This window comes from Crinia signifera, chromosome 1 (assembly GCF_055691185.1).
Source record: "Crinia signifera chromosome 1, ASM5569118v1, whole genome shotgun sequence".
NCBI classification, from domain to species: domain Eukaryota; kingdom Metazoa; phylum Chordata; class Amphibia; order Anura; family Myobatrachidae; genus Crinia; species Crinia signifera.
This window is the reverse complement of record NC_139217.1, coordinates 15,012,191-15,034,842: the sequence shown is the minus strand read 5'-3', so window position 1 is coordinate 15,034,842 and position 22,652 is coordinate 15,012,191.

Genomic DNA, 22,652 nt, shown 5'->3' with positions numbered 1-22,652 from the left:
CGCTCGACCCCCGCATTGAATACTCCCCATAATATTCTCAGTCATTGTAGCATAACAGCAATGACACACACACACACACACACACACACACACTGTGACAGCTGGAGATATACCTGATGGTAGTTGTGGTGTCTTTCTCAGTACATGTATGTAATATGGAGCATGTCACTGAGGACATGTGTGTTTGCTATTTTACTATGTTAGCCATGTGATAAAGTATGTATCCTTGAACTAAGCAGAAACATCATTTTTTTTTTAAACACAGCAAATACACAAAGACATAATGTACTTACATTAAACATACACTGCTTAAATCAGGAATGTCCTCAAAGTAGTTATTATCTACAGTTTTGAAATGAGCTGATATTATTCCTCCTATGATGATGTCTCCTTCCTGGTAATACTTATACTCAAACAGCAATCTTTGTGCAGTGAGGTTGCACTGAACGGCAGAGTCCTGCTTTATACGTCCAGGTCCATAGCATGTTATCAGCAGGGATAGTGTGATCATATAAGAGGCAGAGTGTACAGGAGACCAGTACATGGTATACACAGGGTCCTCTCAGTACAAGGGATTACTGCCACCAGCTGCTTATATACATTATATGGGACTGATTTATCTTCAGAGCTTTGGCTGCAGAATAAGAAACTAATGCAATAGTTGCATCATCAACTTAAAAATAATATCTATATTTGATTGCGATCATTTTATATACAGCCAGATTTCTTTATTCCCTTATTTGGAAAAACAAAGGTGGGGGTGACATTTATTGGGATGTAATTTTTAGTAAGGATCTGAAATCGCACAGTATCATAGTTTCCGAAATTGGGAAAAAATCAACTATTTAATGAGATGTGAATTTGTGGCAAAAAAAGTGACAGGGTGCGATAGGGTGCAATTTTTGAGACATGTTAATGTGCGTTTTATTAAAAAAAAAAAAAAAAAAAGCTTCATTGGCTCACCCCACCTGAGCATAACCAGCCCCGGGCTCAAAGAGTCGGTCCTAATTTAAAAAAAATCACAGTGCAAACCAACTAGCGTCCCATGGATATTTTAAAGGCAGCACCAGGCTCAAGGGCTGGTCCTGGTTCCCAAAATACTGGGGACACAAGTTGGGGTCCAGTTCGCTTGGCGAGTCCAACAAAGAAGAATTCAGGTGTAAGCAGGATGTTTGTGATATTGTTTACTTTGGCATGAAAGATGTGGAGCTTTATGTTGAGGTGACGTAGTCCGCCGGGTCTTCTGTAACAGTTGGGTCCAAAAAGGCCATGGCAAATGTTATGCCTTTAACAATGCATGTTGGGTGGGCATTTTCATTTTTGCCATCCCTGCATTAGGTATGGTGCTGGGCACTCTATTAAAGTCTGCACCAGGCAAGGACGTGGGTTGCCACCCTCCAATAGGCAAAGTTGTGGCCCTGTGACTCCATTGGTCAGCTATGGCTCTTATGCTTGTTGACCTTTCTGCGCTTCTGTCTCTACTAGCAAGGTACTGGACCTACCTCATGCGTATGCTGAATTTCTGCCTTTAGGGTTCAGTGAAAGTTTTTTGTTGCCTATTTCAGGTTCCATTAGGCAGGGGCTGGTTAGGCATTTGTGCTCTGCCATATCCTTCATGCCAAAGTTTACTGGGTGTAGTTCCTAAGAAAGTTAAAGTGCTGCTCACCTGGTATAAATTTAGCTCAGTGTTGCATTTTGCAGTTGGGTCTGCCTCCAGAGGAGGCACACACTAATTCCGCATTGGCATCACCATGGCAGCTGCTGTTGCTGGGTGGTGCAATATTGATATCCGGACACTGCGTTGATGGAGGTCTGCTGCAAATAAACTATATATATCAGTCCTTCATATGTCAGTGTGCCCACTTGATGAGTAGCTGCTTGCTGCGTTTTGTTGGGGCCTTGAGGAAATTTTGATCTTACCGTCAGTGTTTGTTACAGTTTCTACCGGCTGTCCAAACCGCCTCTCTTTGCCCCAGTTAGGATGCCTACTTATTTCCATTTGCTCATTCACTAATCTTGTTCATATTTATTTTTCAGGCTAGCAGCTGGATCCGCTATTTATTTGGGTTATAGGGCATTCTTACATCCATTGGCTGACTAGGTCTTCAGTTGCATCTGATTCTGCACTGTTCCGAGTTGTCCTTGTTCAGATGGATAGGATGGAGGGGTTTTGCATTGGAGTGGGCTTAGGGCCTTATTTTGATTCACTGCTTCTGGCAAATTCCTTCTTAGATGGACAAAACCATGTGCACTGCAGGTGGGGTAGATGTTACTTATGTAGAGAGAGTTAGATATGGGTGGGGTATTACTTCAAAGTAATATCTATATTGCAGTGTAAAAATAAAGCCATATTTTCCCTGCACAGAAACAAAATAACTCACCCAAATCTAACTCTCTCTGCACATTTTACATCTGCCCCCCTGCAATGCACATGGTTTTGTCCATTTAAGAATTTATTTGCCAGAATGAGTGAACCAGAATATGCCCTTAGAGCCTTGCTGTTGGCTTCAGTGGCTATATTTGATTTCCCCCTGTTATTAATTATTCATTTGGGTTGCAATGATCTGACCTCTCGAACAGGCCTAGATTTGTGATGTGATATATGGCAGCAACAGGCACAGTTATTGCGGGATTGGACATTTTGCCTTCTCGTCTGAGATCATTCCCAAGCAGACATGGAGAAATGGCCTGGTGCCATCGACTTGGTCCTAAGGCAAGTTAACTTTGTGGTGAGCGGGGCTGTTTGTAGGAAAGGCAGATTTCCTATAACCCACCGCAGTATTTTCGTTCGTTATCAGCTGATGTACAGTGCTGAATCAGGGATATCTTGGTTTCTGGAGAATATAATTGGGGTTTTGAGGTCTCTCTAAAGTGGGTTCTAGGCTATGGCGGTGCTGGTTGTAGGGACCGGTAGTTGGCCGGTTTCAGAATGGGTTTTTGTGTAATATTATAACTAGTTAGTGTTAGGATTGCCACCTGGGCGCTGGATGAAACTACAGGAGGCGGAGAGCTGGAGGTCAGGCGTAAGCCCGTGACCAGGACCGCTGGTTAGGATGGCCACGGCGAACCCTACACTAACTCTATTGAGCACCTTGGGCAGATGACAAACCCCTGCGAACACTAGGCTTCACCTGTGGCCACCGCGTTTGAAGGAGAAAGTTAGGCCCGCTCCAACCCCGATGCAGCTAGGTCTTATGGAAGGACAAAGAGTTAGTGATCGTCAAAGGTGGCTAAAGAGGATACTCTAGCTAACGGGCCTAACTGAAAAATGCCCCTATCTGCCGGCACCTGGCCAATGGCGGGAATGCGACCCAGTCGCAAGCAAAAGAGACGGAGTACGGGGAATCTCCAGACAATAAGGAGACAAGGCTAAGAGGCGAATCCCCAAAACAAAACCAGGACTGAACGGGGGAGACCCTGCCTATTAAATGTATAGAAAGGGCAAGCAAAAGGAAAGGAAGGTAAATAACTGGTAACTACCAGAGGGAGGAAATGGGCTTGGCCACGGTGGGGTGCAATCCTGAACCCCAAAAATCTAAACAACTGGCTGAACAGCCCAGTAACTAAAAGAGCTTGGCAGCTCTCCAAAAGAACAAAATAGAAAAAAACCAGGCTCCACAGGAGCACTTACATGACCCAAGATGGGGAATAACCAGTGGGACTGGACCGGGGACTGGAGCTGAGAACAGCGTGATGATAGACAAACAAACGGCAAAACACTGATACCAGGACTGGGACTGGATAAAGTCCGGGGACTAGGCACAGGCGCTCTCTAGCCAGGGACAGGGGTTAGCTGGCAGAAAGCTTATCAAGGGAACTGGACACTAGAAGCAGGAAGCTATCACTGGCAGAGTATTGCAGGAGAGCCTTTCCTATAAAACGCTCAAGTGATTAATTACACCTGGTGGAGATCCAGGCAGCTCCCAAGCGTGTGTTTAACAAGCTCATTACCTCGCAGACTAGTGAATAATTAGCTCCCAGAATATTGAGCTGATATGGCACAGACCTACCACTGGAGGCCACCAGTGAGTCAAATGCCAAACACAAACTGAACAGAAAACAAAACAGACTGAACCATTCAACCTGGTTCCTGACAGTACCCCGCTCCCTTGAGGAGGGGTCAACAGACCCCAAAATCCAGACTTACCAAAAAGCATATGTGCCTGGACATTGGTAGAAGGGCAACAATAGAACACTGGAAAAACAGACACAAGCTGAAACCATGGCTTGTCTCAGTGCCTCCCTAGAGGGTGACCACAGGGCACAGCAAAACAAAAAATGAACGAGATGGTCCAGGAAAGTGGAAAAAGATTAATGCTTCTTCCTTTTCTTTTTTTTAATTGTGGATCTTGAAGAAATCAATGACTTGAGGCCCCACAAATTATAAGGCTCGACGGCGCTTTCTGTCAGGCCAGGGTCTGGGCTAGAGCTCTGGTATGTGGGGACCATGAAAGTCTTTTTCACAGATGTGGAATGAGGAAGAATGAATTGCTTGGCCGTAGCTGGAACTTTTATTTAAAATCTTCAATCTCAGAATTCTGACTGATGAACCCAGCACTCTTTTGTCCGCCATCATTACGGCAGGATGAACCACAAGACTCTTGCATATGGGCCTACATGGTGAGGTGAAAGAGCAATGAATAGACTGTGGGTTTCCCAACGCCAGGTCCTCATACTTCTGGCCTATGTTGGATACCACGTCTCCAGGAGCTGATGGAACCCCAACCTTCTTTTTGGGACTGAACTTTTTAATAACTGCATCACAGAAAGAAGGGAGATCTTGAAGGCACGGGTCACCATACCTGATTAGCCCGAAAGTCCATGTCTCAGGTCTACCCCTAAAGGCAGATATTAGGTTGTCTACGAAGTTCACCCAGGTGACCCCTGAAGATGGTCCTGATTTAAAAAGGGAAGTATAGTGTTTAACCAGGGCAATAAAATGGGCAAGATCTCCATCAAATACTATGGACGTGGAGACATCCACCTCTGGGACCTCAGGACTGGAATTCTTTACGGGAACAACAACCTTGGGGGCTAAGACTTCTGAAGCCTCCTGAGAAGCTGGCAAGACAGAAAAACGCTCACCGGGTTTACGGCCCTCAAGACCCTTGCTGAGACTGTGGTCTTTGGGACCTCAGTCAAGGATATGGCCCCCCCTTCTGGGGACACTGCTTCCAAGATGTCCCCTGGGGCCAAACAAACTGTGCCCCCTTCTGGGGCCAGACAGACTTTATTCTTTTGGGAGGACAAGCCATCACCTCTTCTTGTATATAAGACATTACCCCCTTCTGAAGCAGACAAGACGATACCCCCTGCCGGGGTGGACATGACATTACCCCCTTTCGGGGTGGACAAGACGTTACCCCCTGCCGGGGTGGAGAAGACTTTCAAGCCTCCTCTTAGAGTTAAGGCTTCTGAGCCCCCACTCGGGGCTATGGCCTTTAGGCCGAATACTCTTTGCACAGTTTTTAGAAAAACCGGAAGACCCCTTAGGATGGGATCATTAGCCTCCATGAGAGGTTTAACCCACACTAGGGCTCTACCTCTTAAGCATGACAGAAGTTAATGAACAGCAGAAGTAGGGGTTATCTTCATATTAGGTGTGGAATCCATTTTGGAGAGGAATTTATGAGCAATAGACCGCAGCTGGGTCAAATCTACGTCGAAGTATGGAGCGTCAGGAGTATCATCAGACTCGTCAGATGGGCACTGGGCATCAAATTCGCCCCTAGAGACTGGGACATTATGTATTATTCCTAGACCCACAGTCTCGGAGGCAACCCCGGGAACCTCAACTTCGGGGAGGATGTCACTACAGACTATGGTCTGAGACTTCCCCTTTTGAGTCATGTCCCTCCGGACCCTATTGGGAGCAATGGCTTTCATGACTCCCTGTGGGATAACGCACCTTAAGACCCTCTCAGAGATCATGGCTTCTAAGACCCCCTCTGGGGTTATGCCGCTTGAGACCTCCTCTGAGGGAACCACCTGAGATTCCCCTAGTGGTTCTATTAACTCCAACCTTGAAAGAGCATTGATATCCCTGAGTGGGATACTAGCAACCGTCTTTCTTTACGAAATCTTAGCGGGAGAGTTCCACGTCCCTTTCAGATTCCGTGACCCAAAAAGGGGCACCCTAGTCTTAGGACCCCATTTGTAAGCCGGAGTGCTATGTATGGGGGATGTGAGGTCAGGCACCTCAGACTTAGTGGAGACAGGCACAGATGTAACCTCCTGATTCCACTTGGGTTGAGGAAGGTACTTTCTAGCACCACCACCAGGGCTGTGTAATTCGCAATTAAGCAGAAAGTGACCTGAACCCCCACAGTAGAGACATAAATTGAACTTCCATGTCCCCTCTGAACCTCCTGATCCAAAGTTTTACTGACTAACCCCTCTTTAGTCAGGGTTTCTGTAGGAGCTGATTGAGAAGAACCTCAGACAAATCCAGGAAAATTTGGGTTAAAAGGTTTTGCAATTGCAGGAAGGACTGCTGCAATCCCTTAACCCGCTCAGGTCTAAAGGCTGTAAACGTTGTATTTAAGGCAACCAAGGAGGCTTGCAAGGCCTGCGTCTATAACTCTGTGCAGGAATAAGCAACCAACCTTACCTAACCTCGAGGTAGGCTGAAGGAAATTCAAAACTGAACCAGCAAAAACAAAAACTGGCAAAAAAACTTTCTCTTCCTGGTATGGGCCCAATGACATTGAGCAGAACCAATACACCCAGAATACAGCAACCACGCAAAAAAATAAATAAATAATTATTATTTTTATTTTTATACTGAATGGGACATTGAAAATTTTAAGTTGTCTCGTCAATTGCGGCTTAAAGAACACTTCAACAAACCATCACCTGTGAATGCCATTGTACGTACTAAGGAGATCTTGCCTATACAACTACAGAGGCTCCAGCCCAAGTCATCTTTCGACCCACAGTCCTTTAACGCATCCATTCGTACGTTCTCCAGGATGCTAAATTCAGAGGTCCTGTCTACTGAAAAGTTACCAAGGACGCATTACAACACTTTGAATAATACAGAACGGGACATTATTAGAAATCTGGCTTCCAACAATTCCCTGGTTTTTCGGGGAGCAGATAAGGGTGGAGCTCTGGTTGTTCAAGATATGGACAAATACCACACTCAGGTCATGGTCCATTTGGACGATTTGGTCACTTACAATAGACTGCCTTGTGACCCGACTTTGATCTTTACCAATGAGTTACGTGAGTTATTGTCTAATGCTGTCACCCGTGATATAATCTCCATTGAGTTGCCTAATGCTTTAATACCTGCTTTTCCTATTGTGCCCTTGTTTTATTGTTTGCCTAAAGTGCACAAGTGCTTAATCAACCCCCCTGGCAGACCCATTGTGGCTGCCCGGGGCTCATTGATGCAACCTGTGTCAGTCTATTTAGACTGTTTATTCCAACCTTGTATTCGTGGGCATGTTAGATACTTGCTAGACACCAACACACTGCTTAGAAAACGTATTGATTTTGGACATGTCGATGGTGACATCACGATGTTCACCATCGATGTTTCTGCCTTGTACACTTCCATTCCCCATGAGTTGGGTTTGCGCTTCCTTAGACAATTCTTAACCAATAATACCAACTACAAGGGACCTGACATCCTCCTTGTCCTTGAATTGATGCGCCTTGTTTTAGAAAAAAAAAAAATTCTTTATAATTACCAATTCTTTTTGCAGAAGGTCGGTGTTGCGATGGGGGCGGCGGTCGCTCCCTCATACGCAAACTTTTTTATGTTTGAATACGAACAACACCTCTTTTTTTACACTCCAGCGATTGCTGATAACATCGTCTATTATAGTCGCTATATAGATGACCTTCTGATTTTTTGGAAGGGCCCGCCAGAGATTTTGAGTGACTTTTTAGCCACTCACAACGCTGGACCCGATCCCATTAAATTTACTTTTGTTTCAGACAAGGCGTGCATCAATTTTTGGGATGTTAGGATTTTGATCAAAGATGGGGTGATTCACACTGACCTCCACAAAAAAGATACTGACCGCAACAACCTTTTGGAGGACACTAGCTGTCACCCAAGGTCTACTATTCATAGTTTACCTTACTCACAATTCTTGCCAGTCAAAAGAATTGTCTCAGACCCGGTTGTTGCCACAAAACAGATTGATTGTATGATTGAACGGTTTGTTGCTCGGGGTTATCCACTCTCTGAATTGTTGAATATTAAAAACAAGGTGATTACCCTCAATCGGGCTACCTTGTTATCACAGACTGCTCTTGATAACAATAAGTCTGATATATTACCATGGGTGACCACATATACTCAATTCAGCCCTGAAGTCATCAAAATTGCCCATAAAAATTTGCCTGTCTGATGCAGACTTGGGGCTTACTAATACAAAACTAGTTGCCTAGTTTTAGACGATCGAGTAATTTGGGCAATTTACTGGTTAAATCCAACGCTGCCCCTCTCACCAACCCGCCTCCCACCAGAAATTTAGGCTGTGTCCGGTGTACCTGCACCTCCTGTAAATTTATGTTGCCTGGTTCTACCTTCAACCACCCCCGCACAGGGAAAGTTATGTCTATCCACCATACTCTATCATGTAATTCATGCTATACGGTATATCAAATCATTTGCCCTTGTGGCATGTCTTACATAGGCAAAACAGAAAGACCTTTTAAGGATCGCATGGCGGCCCATAGATCTGCCATCAAGGGTGCCCTGGCGACTGGTCGGAGTGACCAGCCAGTTGCACGGCACTTCTTGCTGGCTAGACATGGGCTGACATCGATCCGATACCGTATGATAGATCACATCCCTGTGCCCATTAGGGGCGGTAATAGAAAAACCATGCTCCTTAAGTGTGAAGCCCGGTGGATTACCCGTCTGGGTACTCTCACCCCACACGGGCTCAACGAACAATCGGGCATAGCTGTCCTGATTAATTGATCTGCTTGTTATCACTCAGCTATTTAATATTTCTTATCTTTAGTGATATATCAGTTATCATGTTCTTGTTTGATTTTTTCTTCCCTTGTTGATCTCTGTGTACTGTATTTTAAACACATTTGCACGGTAGCACTTTAATATTTCATAAATTACACATGGTATTTTTTTTGTCTATTGTCAGTCAAGTGCGCTTGACCTATCGGCATTGCTTGTCGTCCTCTTTCTGATATTTTGTATGTACCAACATGTTTAGTATTTTTCTGTATTTTGTTTGTGTGTATTTACGGCACCATGTATGCCGGTCATCCATTTGTTATGACATGGCTGCCATGGTGATGGGTGATGTCATGTTGTTGCGTCTCCAAGGGAGGTGTGTCTGGTTTGCGACACAACAGAGGTTGCTATTCGCACAGGACCCTCATCTATTGGAGGTTTAACATGGGTGAACCCCCACTTTTCACATAAAGTGTTCTATATAGGGTATTGTCGGAGGTGTGCTACTACTGGACATAAAAGATTGACATGCACAAAAAAGAAAGAAGAGTATGTCCTTATGTGGTGCACCTATGAAAACTTACACGAGTAAAATGTAACTTTTATTCATATTTTTAAAAGAGCGAAATATAAGAACACACAGACATAACATAAGGTGTTTTAAAATTACGGCGGCTCACTGTTTCCACACACAGTATTGTTTATTGTAATTTCAATTACAGGGATAAGTAGCCAACACTAATTGTAATGTGATCAATTCCTATTAAAGTGTTTGGGCGGCTAAATTCCTTATATAGATGTGCACATGGAATTTTTATATACACATTCTCCTGTGTCTGCAATTATGACACGGTCTTGAATGGTTTTAACAGATAGCTCCTTAAATTCACAGAGTTTTCTGAAGTCCACATGAACTGTTGCCCCTCACAAATAGCAGAGACCCCTTATGTGGGTTGAAATATATGTTGGCTTATATATCAGAGCTGACCCCAGAAGGAACATGTGTCGACCGGTGATTATTCATTCACAATAAATCATATATAGTTCACCAGTGATCCAGGTGGGGGTTATCAACTCTGGTATAAACCGATAGTGATGGGTTTTGAAAATTAGGTAATACACATCCTGTCCCTATCATAAGAGTGGCTGGTATTGCCAGGTATTAAGGACACAGAATAGGGTACCCTGGTACAGACCCACTTCAAATTAAATTCCGGGGGAATCTGCTAATAAATACCAGTAATTGCTGACATAAATGTTGATTCATCACAAAAATGATCCCATATACAATTATGTTCATACCATGTCTCCTTACATATAAAGCTAGAATTGCTGTGTTAAGGGAGTGTGGTTTGTAGCCACTTGGTAGGTATAAATCAGATTTTATTCAGAATCAATGGTGAACAAAGGTGGGGAATCAACAGTGTGGTGTCGACTTATGGTGTCAACAGTTCTAATTCGGCATACAAATAGCAGGTGTGAATTATCGGTGATTTTCCTAGGAGATCATATCACTTCATGGAAGAATCACCGTTAAATGGGGCTGCTGTGGTGATACTGTTTCTGTATTCCAAATAGCAGTCAGAATTGCCCTCAGTGTTATAAATAATTAACACGCAGTGTAACCCTGCACACGGGTGAACAGCGCAGGTGTTGGGGCAGGATAAAAATGAGAAATCCTGCAACACTCTCCTGTAGGCTGCTATTAAAGACTTGTGAAAGTCACTGGTATAGCCGGTTGACCAGACATGAGGAAATCCTCATGCTATCTGCCAGTGCATGACTATATATATATATAAAATAATTTATAATAATAAAACAGATCAAAATACATCCTAGTAAATGTGTGGAACAGAGAGCGTCACCGCTAGCCGGCGCGCACTTCGCAGACAGCTTTTTCAAGGCCAACCCGACTGGCCAGACTGAGGCTGTTCTTATACCGTCCCTAGTGTGGGCGCGGCAATTGAAACTTTGATTGACGGCGGCCGCGTCCTGTGAGTATCTTCTCTGATAGCTCCAAGCGGTGTTTACTCATCTGGGGGCGCGGCAGTCTTAAGAGGTGATTGACTGCTCTCGCGTCCTATCATGTCACTGCTCCGTGAGTGCTGCACCACTCACCAGTTATCTCTGACAGAGCTGGCATGTTTACATTGGTTGTTATGGTGACATCTTTGTTTGTGTCGATGATTCATGTAAGTCTCTATGTTATATTATATAGCCACAGGTATCTGTTCTCGGGACCAATATATTTCTATATTGTCCCGATATCATGTATAGTGTGTGTGGCAGCTTGTGTCGAATTTTACACGCTTTCTTGTCTTGGAGTAAATCGATACTTAAATAAAGAGACACATAGTATCTAAAGGTATTGTGTCATCTTGACAGGCAACAAAGTAAGCTTCACATAATAAAGAATTAGAAATAGATACAGACAAAACAGGCCACTTTCGGGGCATTATTCTGGTCGGAGCGGCCAAACGTGCGTACGTTCGCCATTACCGCACGCTAGCCGTACGCGGCCGTTAGGGTTAAGTCCACCCACAAATCAGCCGCTTACTTACGGGCAGAAATACCGTAGAAGGGGAGTGGCGTACAAATGATCAAAAAGAAAGATCCCCCTATAATGGTACAAGCTGTTAAAGTCTGGCGGGAAGCCAATAAGCATCTGGGCTGCACAGAATTAGATGTTGAACATCCCTTGTCAGACTATTGGAATTTTAGAGAATTGAGATCTCTTAAGCCAGATGTTATTTGGGCACCGTATGGTGTGCTAGCAGTTAGCCAATTATACGACCAAGAAGGGCTAAAGACATATGCTAACCTGGCGGAGGAGTTTTCACTTCCTAAATCTTATTTCTTTAGGTATTTACAATTAAGAAATGCTTTAGTAGCTCAGTTTAAAAATAATACCCCAATATTTGTAATATCACCAGTTAAAAAAGAGTTGCAAAAAAATCAGAAAAAGGGACTATCTATTATATACAATAAGCTACTAGATGCAGCCAGCTTAGAAGGTCTCTTCTGTCTTGCTCAGAAGTGGGAGGCAGATCTGGGCAAATTTTTAGATGGTGAGTGGGAAATGGCATTAGCCTCAGTAAACTATGCAACTAATTCAATCAGAATGCAACAGATACAATTATATATTATGCATAGGTCCTATATAACAATGACTAAACTGTTTAAGATGAAAGGTAGGGCAACATCGTTATGCCCAAAATGTAACAGTGCAGAAGGATCTTTTTGGCACCTTATTTGGGACTGTGCAATAACCAGGAAGTTTTGGGAGATAGTCAGGACAACGTTAATAAGTACAGGAATTCCGGAACGTGTACTGAATCCTAAATGTTGTATCCTCTCTATATGTCAAGATAATTCTTTAAATAAGTATGATAAACTGTATGTTTATAACGTATGTGCGGTGGCCAAAACCATGATCGCCAGAACATGGCTGTCTAAAAATAGACCGGATAGAGACGAGTGGTTAGCACTAATTAAATACACAATTGCACAAGAAAAATATTTTTATTTAAGTAAAAATAAATTAAACACTTTTGAAATGATATGGCACAAGTGGCTGATTCATAGCCAGGGTTCACAATAATAAATGCACGTATAAATTGATCGATAATTATAATTTTATAAAGATTCACTTATCTTTTTTTTTTTTTACTTTTTTCACACTATATGTATTCACGAATTTAAATATCTCACAGTCATTTTCTTATTTTAATAGGTAGAATAGACCCTAAAGGTCAACAGCAAAGAGAAATATGCACACAATGTCTATAGCCCGTCTCTGAATCTGTAGTGTTTAAATTAGGGAGCTACGTACGGACACAGCGTCAGTTTAAATACAATTTCACCATTATGAATGGGAAAATCCTCTATTGGAACCCCAATCACATTGTACTTTGTCTAAGGAACAGTATGTAATCAGTTGTCAGTGGTGTAATTATAATTGTACTAATATAGTCAATGCCTTGGTATATGTTTGGCTTTAATGTTTATGTGATCAACGTTATTGTACTGTTTGTAATCTTCTTTGGAATCAAGCTTTGTCTTTGTAAGTGTATTTTATGTGTTATAAATGCAAATAAAAAGTAAAAATTAAAAAAAAAAAAAAAAAAAAAAAAAAAATGAGCGTACGGCAACTTACGCGGACGGCTCAGCCCTTGCACTCCGACAACAGGCGTACAACTGAGCGTACGGCGCCGTTTACGGCCGTCTTTCCTCCGTCTCCCCACCGACTTCTTGCGGAGATCTGAGCGTACGCCAGTTTGCACGGACGGGTCCCTATTGTTTTCAATGGAAAACTCAGCTTATGTCACCGCTCGTGAGAGTGAGCGTACGTCCGTGCACGCTGGCATACCCTTCACATATATGGACCTGCAAATCTTGCCTCTCAACTACTAATCTGACAATTGATTAATTAATCTATTTGTTATTCAATTATTGTTTTCTATTAACTCAATTGTCTACCTTAATAAAGACCTAATAAAACTACATTTGAACCCACATTACATGTATATTTGTTATGTTCTAATGTGGCATTTTAATCACTATCTATGTGTCCCCATATTGCTGTTACTTTTAAATCAAGTTATGTTGGTGTTTCTGTATATGTAGGTCATTATTTTGGGTACTATACAAAGATTGTGTGGAAAATAGTGGTCATGGGCTTCAAACATTGCTGAAACATCCTTTGTAGGTGTTAGATGTGGTTTATGTTATTGTATCCTAAATACAAAACCTATGTTAGTATTAGAGTGAACACGTTGACACATGTCGACTTGTGTAGATTGAGTGTGCTACTGCGTAAAGTCTATGAAAGCACGTAGTGAATGTGTCTGTTTAGCAAATGCCTACCTTAGCGTATAAAAAGATTCTTACCTTCAATTAAACAAACCTTTAAATGTGGAGAAGTATAGAAACATAAGCTTCTAATGTGTTTGCGTGCTGTATGTGTGGCTTGCAGGCAGTGAAATCATGGTTTGGAGTTAATAGACTGCAGCATTGCTTATTACATCCAGGTGTATGTGTTTGAGTAGTAATCAGCGTTAATTAGCCAACTCAGGCGCACGCTGGCATGCGGTATCTGTAGGGGTGGTTTGAGCTGGCGGTTGGCGGCCGCCTGTTTGGTGTCCGAAATGAACGGTGCCTTAGTCGATCGTGCGGTAGTAGCACCGCTCATTTTTGGTGCACACCCCCGTGTACGCCCATATTTACGCCCATTTTCCCTCATTATTTCGGCCGCTCCCATCAACACGCCCCTATGCCGCCCCATTACCCGTACACTCGCGTACAGGTTTTTTCGCACGTTGAGACACCGGCCGTAAGCGTTGTGGAGTGTTCGCACCGGCGCATTAGCGTATCTGCACATGCGCAGATCGTGAAAAACCCCGGGACGTACGCGTACGGCCCGGACGCTCCAACTAGAATAAGGCCCTCAGTGTCATTCCTGTGTCCCTAATATGCTATGTATATAGCGTCTGAATGCATGGTGAGCGCAGGATTAAATTGTATTTCTTTCAAGGAAGGGAAGGAGAGAAGGAAGGGGGGAAAAGAAAAGGGGAAGGAAGGTAAGAGCAATATATCCATGGCATGATGTTCTTTAATAAAAGGCAAATTTGTGTTACATCTTATTGCTGTAACTGATGATCATATTAATGGTCATCGTGAGGTCATGACGATATACATTACTAATAAATTTATATGAGATGGTGTCCGAATTGACAAGGTAAGTGTACGTCAAAGTAGTATTAAGTCAAAACATTATGTGATGTAGGGTAACAGATAAACAGTGAACCTGTATACTAGTGACGTGAGAAAATTTAATAAAGAAGATTGATGAAATGGTGTGTGATATAGGGAGTGACAATAGAATGTCTAGGTGATAGGATATAGTCGGGACAAAATGTCCTTCTGTGTATAGAGGAAGTCTGACACTTGCCAGAATATGCTGCACAGTGGAAGATCCATAGGTGGTCTAGAGTGATATAATCGATGGTCAAATAACATTAAACCAGTGAATGTGAAAGAAAATCCTAAAAACTCAGTGAGAAAAATAAGTGATCAAAAAATGTGACCAAAAGGGGAATTATATTTATAAAAAGTTTTTAGATATAATTCCAATATGAAACATGTGCCTCTGGGTGAAGATGATTGCGGTTATACACCAATTGCCGATGCTAGAGGAAGATGGGACCATCTCCTCTGACATGTATAGGAAGAAAATGGCCACTAACTCCTTACTGCACTTTAGAAGCGCCCACTTTCCTCCTGTAATTAAGGGACTCCCTAAAGGAGAATTCTTGCGGACTAAGCGAAACTGTTCACATGAAGATAATTTTATCAAAAGAGCTGATGAACTCAGTGGCCGCCTCAGAGATAGAGGTTACAGTAATCGGGCCATAAAATCTGCATATAATAACACCAAAAGAATGACCTACTTGTACCCTCAAAAAAAGATACCCCACAGGATTAGAAAGTCAGATTTATAGGGACCTATTGCCAAGAATGGCGTGACATCCTGGCGCAGGAGTAAGAACCTGCGAGATATATTAGTCCACAGCCATCTGGACAAGATTAAGGGGCCATACAAGACCAAAACTGGGTCACACAAATGTGGCACTTGTAAAGCCTGCACCTATATAGTTGCTACAAATTCCTATCAGGACAAATTCAATTCCACCTGGAAGATTAAGGACCACATCACCTGCGATACGGCAGGGGTGGTATACAACCTACAGTGTCCGTGCAACAAAATGTATATAGGCAAGACCATCAGGCCCCTTAAAAAAACGAATTATGGAACATGCAAACAGTATCAAAAATGCCCAAAGGGATAAGACAGCAATGAAAACCCTAACACCAGTGGCTCGCCACTTCTATCGGCATCATCAACAAGACCCCTCAGGACTAAAAGCATACGGCATGCTCAAGGTTAACCTAGGCATCAGAAGAGGTGACCTGGATAGTGAACTGCTTAGGCAGGAAACCAGGCTCATCTTTCTACTAGATGCCATGGTCCCAAACGGATTAAACGAAGAAAACAAATATTCAGCATACCTTTAAAAAATGCTCTGGCACTCTCCTCCAGCATCGGCAATTGGTGTATAACCGCAATCATCTTCAGCCAGAGGCACATGTTTCATATTGGAATTATATCTAAAAACTTTTTATAAATATAATTCCCCTTTTGGTCACATTTTTTGATCACTTATTTTTCTCACTGAGTTTTTAGGATTTTCTTTCACATTCACTGGTTTAATGTTATTTGACCATCGATTATATCACTCTAGACCACCTATGGATCTTCCACTGTGCAGCATATTCTGACAAGTGTCAGACTTCCTCTATACACAGAAGGACATTTTGTCCCGACCATATCCTATCACCTAGACATTCTATTGTCACTCCCTATATCACACACCATTTCATCAATCTTCTTTATTACATTTTCTCACGTCACTAGGATACAGGTTCACTGTTTATCTGTTACCCTACATCACATAACGTTTTGACTTAATACTACTTTGACGTACACTTACCTTGTCAATTCGGACACCATCTCATATAAACTTATTAGAAATGTATATCGTCATGACCTCACGATGACCATTAATATGATCATCAGTTACAGCAATAAGATGTAACACCAATTTTCCTTTTATTAAAGAACATCATGCCATGGATATATTGCTCTTACCTTCCTTCCCCTTTTCTTTTCCCCCCTTCCTTCTCTCCTTCCCTTCCATGAAAGAAATACAATTTAATCCTGCGCTCACCATGCATTCAGACGCTATATACATAGCATATTAGGGACACAGGAATGACACTGAAAGTGGCCTGTTTTGTCTGTATCTATTTCTAATTATTTATTATGTGAAGCTTACTTTGTTGCCTGTCAAGATGACACAATACCTTTAGATACTATGTGTCTCTTTATTTAAGTATCGATTTACTCCAAGACAAGAAAGCGTGTAAAATTCGACACAAGCTGCCACACACACCATACATGATATCGGGACAATATAGAAATATATTGGTCCCGAGAACAGATACCTGTGGCTATATAATATAACATAGAGACTTACATGAATCATCGACACAAACAAAGATGCCACCATAACAACCAATGTAAACATGCCAGCTCTGTCAGAGATAACTGGTGAGTGGTGCAGCACTCACGGAGCAGTGACATGATAGGACGCGAGAGCAGTCAATCACCTCTTAAGACTGCCGCGCCCCCAGATGAGTAAACGCCGCTCGGAGCTATCAGAGAAGATACTCACAGGACGCGGCCGCCGTCAATCAAAGTTTCAATTGCCGCGCCCACACTAGGGACGGTATAAGAACAGCCTCAGTCTGGCCAGTCGGGTTGGCCTTGAAAAAGCTGTCTGCGAAGCGTGCGCCGGCTAGCGGTGACGCTCTCTGTTCCACACATTTACTAGGATGTATTTTGATCTGTTTTATTAATACAGGATTATCCTTATAGTCATGCATTGGCAGATAGCATGAGGATTTCCTCATGTCTGGTCAACCGGCTATACCAGTGACTTTCACAAGTCTTTAATAGCAGCCTACAGGAGAATGTTGCAGGATTTCTCATTTTTATCCTGCCCCAACACCTGCGCTATTCACCCGTGTGCAGGGTTACACTGCGTGTTAATTATTTATAACACTGAGGGCAATTCTGACTGCTATTTGGAATACAGAAACAGTATCACCACAGCAGCCCCATTTAACGGTGATTCTTCCATGAAGTGATATGATCTCCTAGGAAAATCACCGATAATTCACACCTGCTATTTGTATGCCGAATTAGAACTGTTGACACCATAAGTCGACACCACACTGGTGATTCCCCACCTTTGTTCACCATTGATTCTGAATAAAATCTGATTTATACCTACCAAGTGGCTACAAACCACACTCCCTTAACACAGCAATTCTAGCTTTATATGTAAGGAGACATGGTATGAACATAATTGTATATGGGATCATTTTTGTGATGAATCAACATTTATGTCAGCAATTACTGGTATTTATTAGCAGATTCCCCCGGAATTTAATTTGAAGTGGGTCTGTACCAGGGTACCCTATTCTGTGTCCTTAATACCTGGCAATACCAGCCACTCTTATGATAGGGACAGGATGTGTATTACCTAATTTTCAAAACCCATCACTATCGGCTTATACCAGAGTTGATAACCCCCACCTGGATCACTGGTGAACTATATACGATTTATTGTGAATGAATAAACATCGACACATGTTCCTTCTGGGGTCAGCTCTGATATATAAGCCGACATATATTTCAACCCACATAAGGGGTCTCTGCTATTTGTGAGGGGCAACAGTTCAGGTGGACTTCAGAAAACCCTGTGAATTTAAGGAGCTATCTGTTAAAACCATTCAAGACCGTGTCATAAATGCAGACACAGGAGAATGTGTATATAAAAATTCCATGTGCACATCTATATAAGGAATTTAGCCACCCAAACACTTTAATAGGAATTGATCACATTACAATTAGTGTTGGCTACTTATCCCTGTAATTGAAATTACAATAAACAATACTGTGTGTGGAAACAGTGAGCCGCCGTTATTTTAAAACACCTTATGTTATGTCTGTGTGTTCTTATATTTCGCTCTTTTAAAAATATGAATAAAAGTTACATTTTACTCGTGTAAGTTTTCATAGGTGCACCACATAAGGACATACTCTTCTTTCTTTTTTGTGCATGTCAATCTTTTATGTCCAGTAGTAGCACACCTCCGACAATACCCTATATAGAACAGTTTATTTGAAAAGTGGGGGTTCACCCATGTTAAACCTCCAATAGATGAGGGTCCTGTGCGAATAGCAACCTCTGTTGTGTCGCAAACCAGACACACCTCCCTTGGAGACGCAACAACATGACATCACCCATCACCATGGCAGCCATGTCATAACAAATTGATGACCGGCGTACATGGTGCCGTAAATACACACAAACAAAATACAGAAAAATACTAAACATGTTGGTACATACAAAATATCAGAAAGAGGACGGCAAGCAATGCCGATAGGTCAAGCACACTTGACTGACAATAGACAAAAAAAATACCATGTGTAATTTATGAAATATTAAAGTGCTAGACACAAGGGAAGAAAAAATCAAACAAGAACATGATAACTGATATATCACTAAAGATTAGAAATATTAAATAACATGTAGATCAATTAATCAGGACAGCTATGCCCGATTGTTCGTTGAGCCCGTGTGGGGTGAGAGTACCCAGACGGGCAATCCACCGGGCTTCACACTTAAGGAGCATTGTTTTTCTATTACCGCCCCTAATGGGCACAGGGATGTGATCTATCATACGGTATCGGATCGATGTCAGCCCATGTCTAGCCAGCAAGAAGTGCCGTGCAACTGGCTGGTCACTCCGACCAGTCGCCAGGGCACCCTTGATGGCAGATCTATGGGCCGCCATGCGATCCTTAAAAAGGTCTTTCTGTTTTGCCTATGTAAGACATGCCACAAGGGCAAATGATTTGATATACCGTATAGCATGAATTACATGATAGAGTATGGCGGATAGACATAACTTTCCCTGTGCGGGGGTGGTTGAAGGTAGAACCAGGCCACATAAATTTACAGGAGGTGCAGGTACACCGGACACAGCCTAACTTTCTGGTGGGAGGTGGGTTGGTGAGAAGGGGCAGTGTTGTATTTAACCAGTAAATTGCCCAAATTACTCGATCGTCTAAAACTAGGCAACAGTTTTGTATTAGTAAGCCCCAAGTCTGCATCAGACTGTACAATGGGCCAATTTTTATGGGCAATTTTGATGACTTCAGGGCTGAATTGAGTATATGTGGTCACCCACGGTAATATATCAGACTTATTGTTATCAAGAGCAGTCTGTGATAACAAGGTAGCCCGATTGAGGGTAATCACCTTGTTTTTAATATTCAACAATTCAGAGTGGATAACCCCGAGCAACAAACCGTTCAATCATACAATCAATCTGTTGTGTGGCAACAACCGGGTCTGAGACAATTCTTTTGACTCGCAAGAATTGCGAGTAAGGTAAACTATGAATAGTAGACCTTGGGTGACAGCTAGTGTACTCCAAAAGGTTGTTGCGGTCAGTATCTTTTTTGTGGAGGTCAGTGTGAATCACCCCATCTTTGATCAAAATCCTAACATCCAAAAAATTGATGCACGCCTTGTCTGAAACAAAAGTAAATTTAATGGGATCGGGTCCAGCGTTGTGTGGCTAAAAAGTCACTCAAAATCTCTGGCGGGCCCTTCCAAAAAATCAGAAGGTCATCTATATAGCGACTATAATAGACGATGTTATCAGCAATCGCTGGAGTGTCAAAAAAGAGGTGCTGTTCGTATTCAAACATAAAAATGTTTGCGTATGAGGGAGCGACCGCCGCCCCCATCGCAACACCGACCTTCTGCAAAAAGAATTGGTTATTATAAAGAATTTTTTTTTTCTAAAACATGGCGCATCAATTCAAGGACAAGGAGGATATCAGGTCCCTTGTAGTTGGTATTATTGGTTAAGAATTGGAAGGAAGCACAAACCCAACTCATGGGGAATGGAAGTGTACAAGGCAGAAACATCGATGGTGAACATTGTGATGTCACCATCGACATGTCCAAAATCAATACGTTTTCTAAGCAGTGTGTTGGTGTCTAGCAAGTATCTAACATGCCCACGAATACAAGGTTGGAATAAACAGTCTAAATAGACTGACACAGGTTTTTTCAACGAGCCCCGGGCAGCCACAATGGGTCTGCCAGGGGGGTTGATTAAGCACTTGTGCACTTTAGGCAAACAATAAAACAAGGGCACAATAGGAAAAGCAGGTATTAAAACATTAGGTAACTCAATGGAGATTATATCACGGGTGACAGCATTAGACAATAACTTACGTAACTCATTGGTAAAGATCAAAGTCGGGTCACAAGGCAGTCTATTGTAAGTGACCAAATCGTCCAAATGGACCATGACCTGAGTGTGGTATTTGTCCATATCTTGAAAAACCAGAGCTCCACCCTTATCTGCTCCCCGAAAAACCAGGGAATTGTTGGAAGCCAGATTTCTAATAATGTCCCGTTCCGTATTATTCAAGTTGTTGTAATGCGTCCTTGGTAACTTTTCAGTAGACAGGACCTCTGAATTTAGCATCCTGGAGAACGTACGAATGGATGCGTTAAAGGACTGTGGGTCGAAAGATGACTTGGGCTGGAGCCTCTGTAGTTGTATAGGCAAGATCTCCTTAGTACGTACAATGGCATTCACAGGTGATGGTTTGTTGAAGTGTTCTTTAAGCCGCAATTGACGAGACAACTTAAAATTTTCAATGTCCCATTCAGTATAAAAATAAAAATAATAATTATTTATTTATTTTTTTTGCGTGTTTGCTGTATTCTGGGTGTATTGGTTCTGCTCAATGTCATTGGGCCCATACCAGGAAGATAAAGTTTCTCTGCCAGTTTTTGTTTTTGCTGGTTCAGTTTTGAATTTTCTTCAGCCTACCTCGAGGTTAGGTAAGGTTGGTTGCTTATTCCTGCACAGAGTTATAGACGCAGGCCTTGCAAGCCTCCTTGGTTGCCTTAAATACAGCGTTTACAGCCTTTAGACCTGAGCGGGTTAAGGGATTGCAGCAGTCCTTCCTGCAATTGCAAAACCTTTTAACCCAAATTTTCCTGGATTTGTCTGAGGTTCTTCTCAATCAGCTCCTACAGAAACCCTGACTAAAGAGGGGTTAGTCAGTAAAACTTTGGATCAGGAGGTTCAGAGGGGACATGGAAGTTCAATTTATGTCTCTACTGTGGGGGTTCAGGTCACTTTCTGCTTAACTGCGAATTACGCAGCCCTGGTGGTGGTGCTAGAAAGTACCTTCCTCAACCCAAGTGGAATCAGGAGGTTACATCTGTGCTTGTCTCCACTAAGTCTGAGGTGCCTGACCTCACATCCCCCATACATAGCACTCCGGCTTACAAATGGGGTCCTAAGACTAGGGTGCCCCTTTTTGGGTCACGGAATCTGAAAGGGACGTGGAACTCTCCCGCTAAGATTTCGTAAAGAAAGACGGTTGCTAGTATCCCACTCAGGGATATCAATGCTCTTTCAAGGTTGGAGTTGCTAGAACCACTAGGGGAATCTCAGGTGGTTCCCTCAGAGGAGGTCTCAAGCGGCATAACCCCAGAGGGGGTCTTAGAAGCCATGATCCCTGAGAGGGTCTTAAGGTGCGTTATCCCACAGGGAGTCATGGAAGCCATTGCTCCCAATAGGGTCCGGAGGGACATGACTCAAAAGGGGAAGTCTCAGACCATAGTCTGTAGTGACATCCTCCCCGAAGTTGAGGTTCCCGGGGTTGCCTCCGAGACTGTGGGTCTAGGAATAATACATAATGTCCCAGTCTCTAGGGGCGAATTTGATGCCCAGTGCCCATCGGACGAGTCTGATGATACTCCTGACGCTCCATACTTCGACGGAGATTTGACCCAGCTGCGCTCTATTGCTCATAAATTCCTCTCCAAAATGGATTCCACACCTAATATGAAGATAACCCCTACTTCTGCTGTTCATTAACTTCTGTCATGCTTAAGAGGTAGAGCCCTAGTGTGGGTTAAACCTCTCATGGAGGCTAATGATCGCATCCTAAGGGGTCTTCTGGTTTTTCTAAAAACTGTGCAAA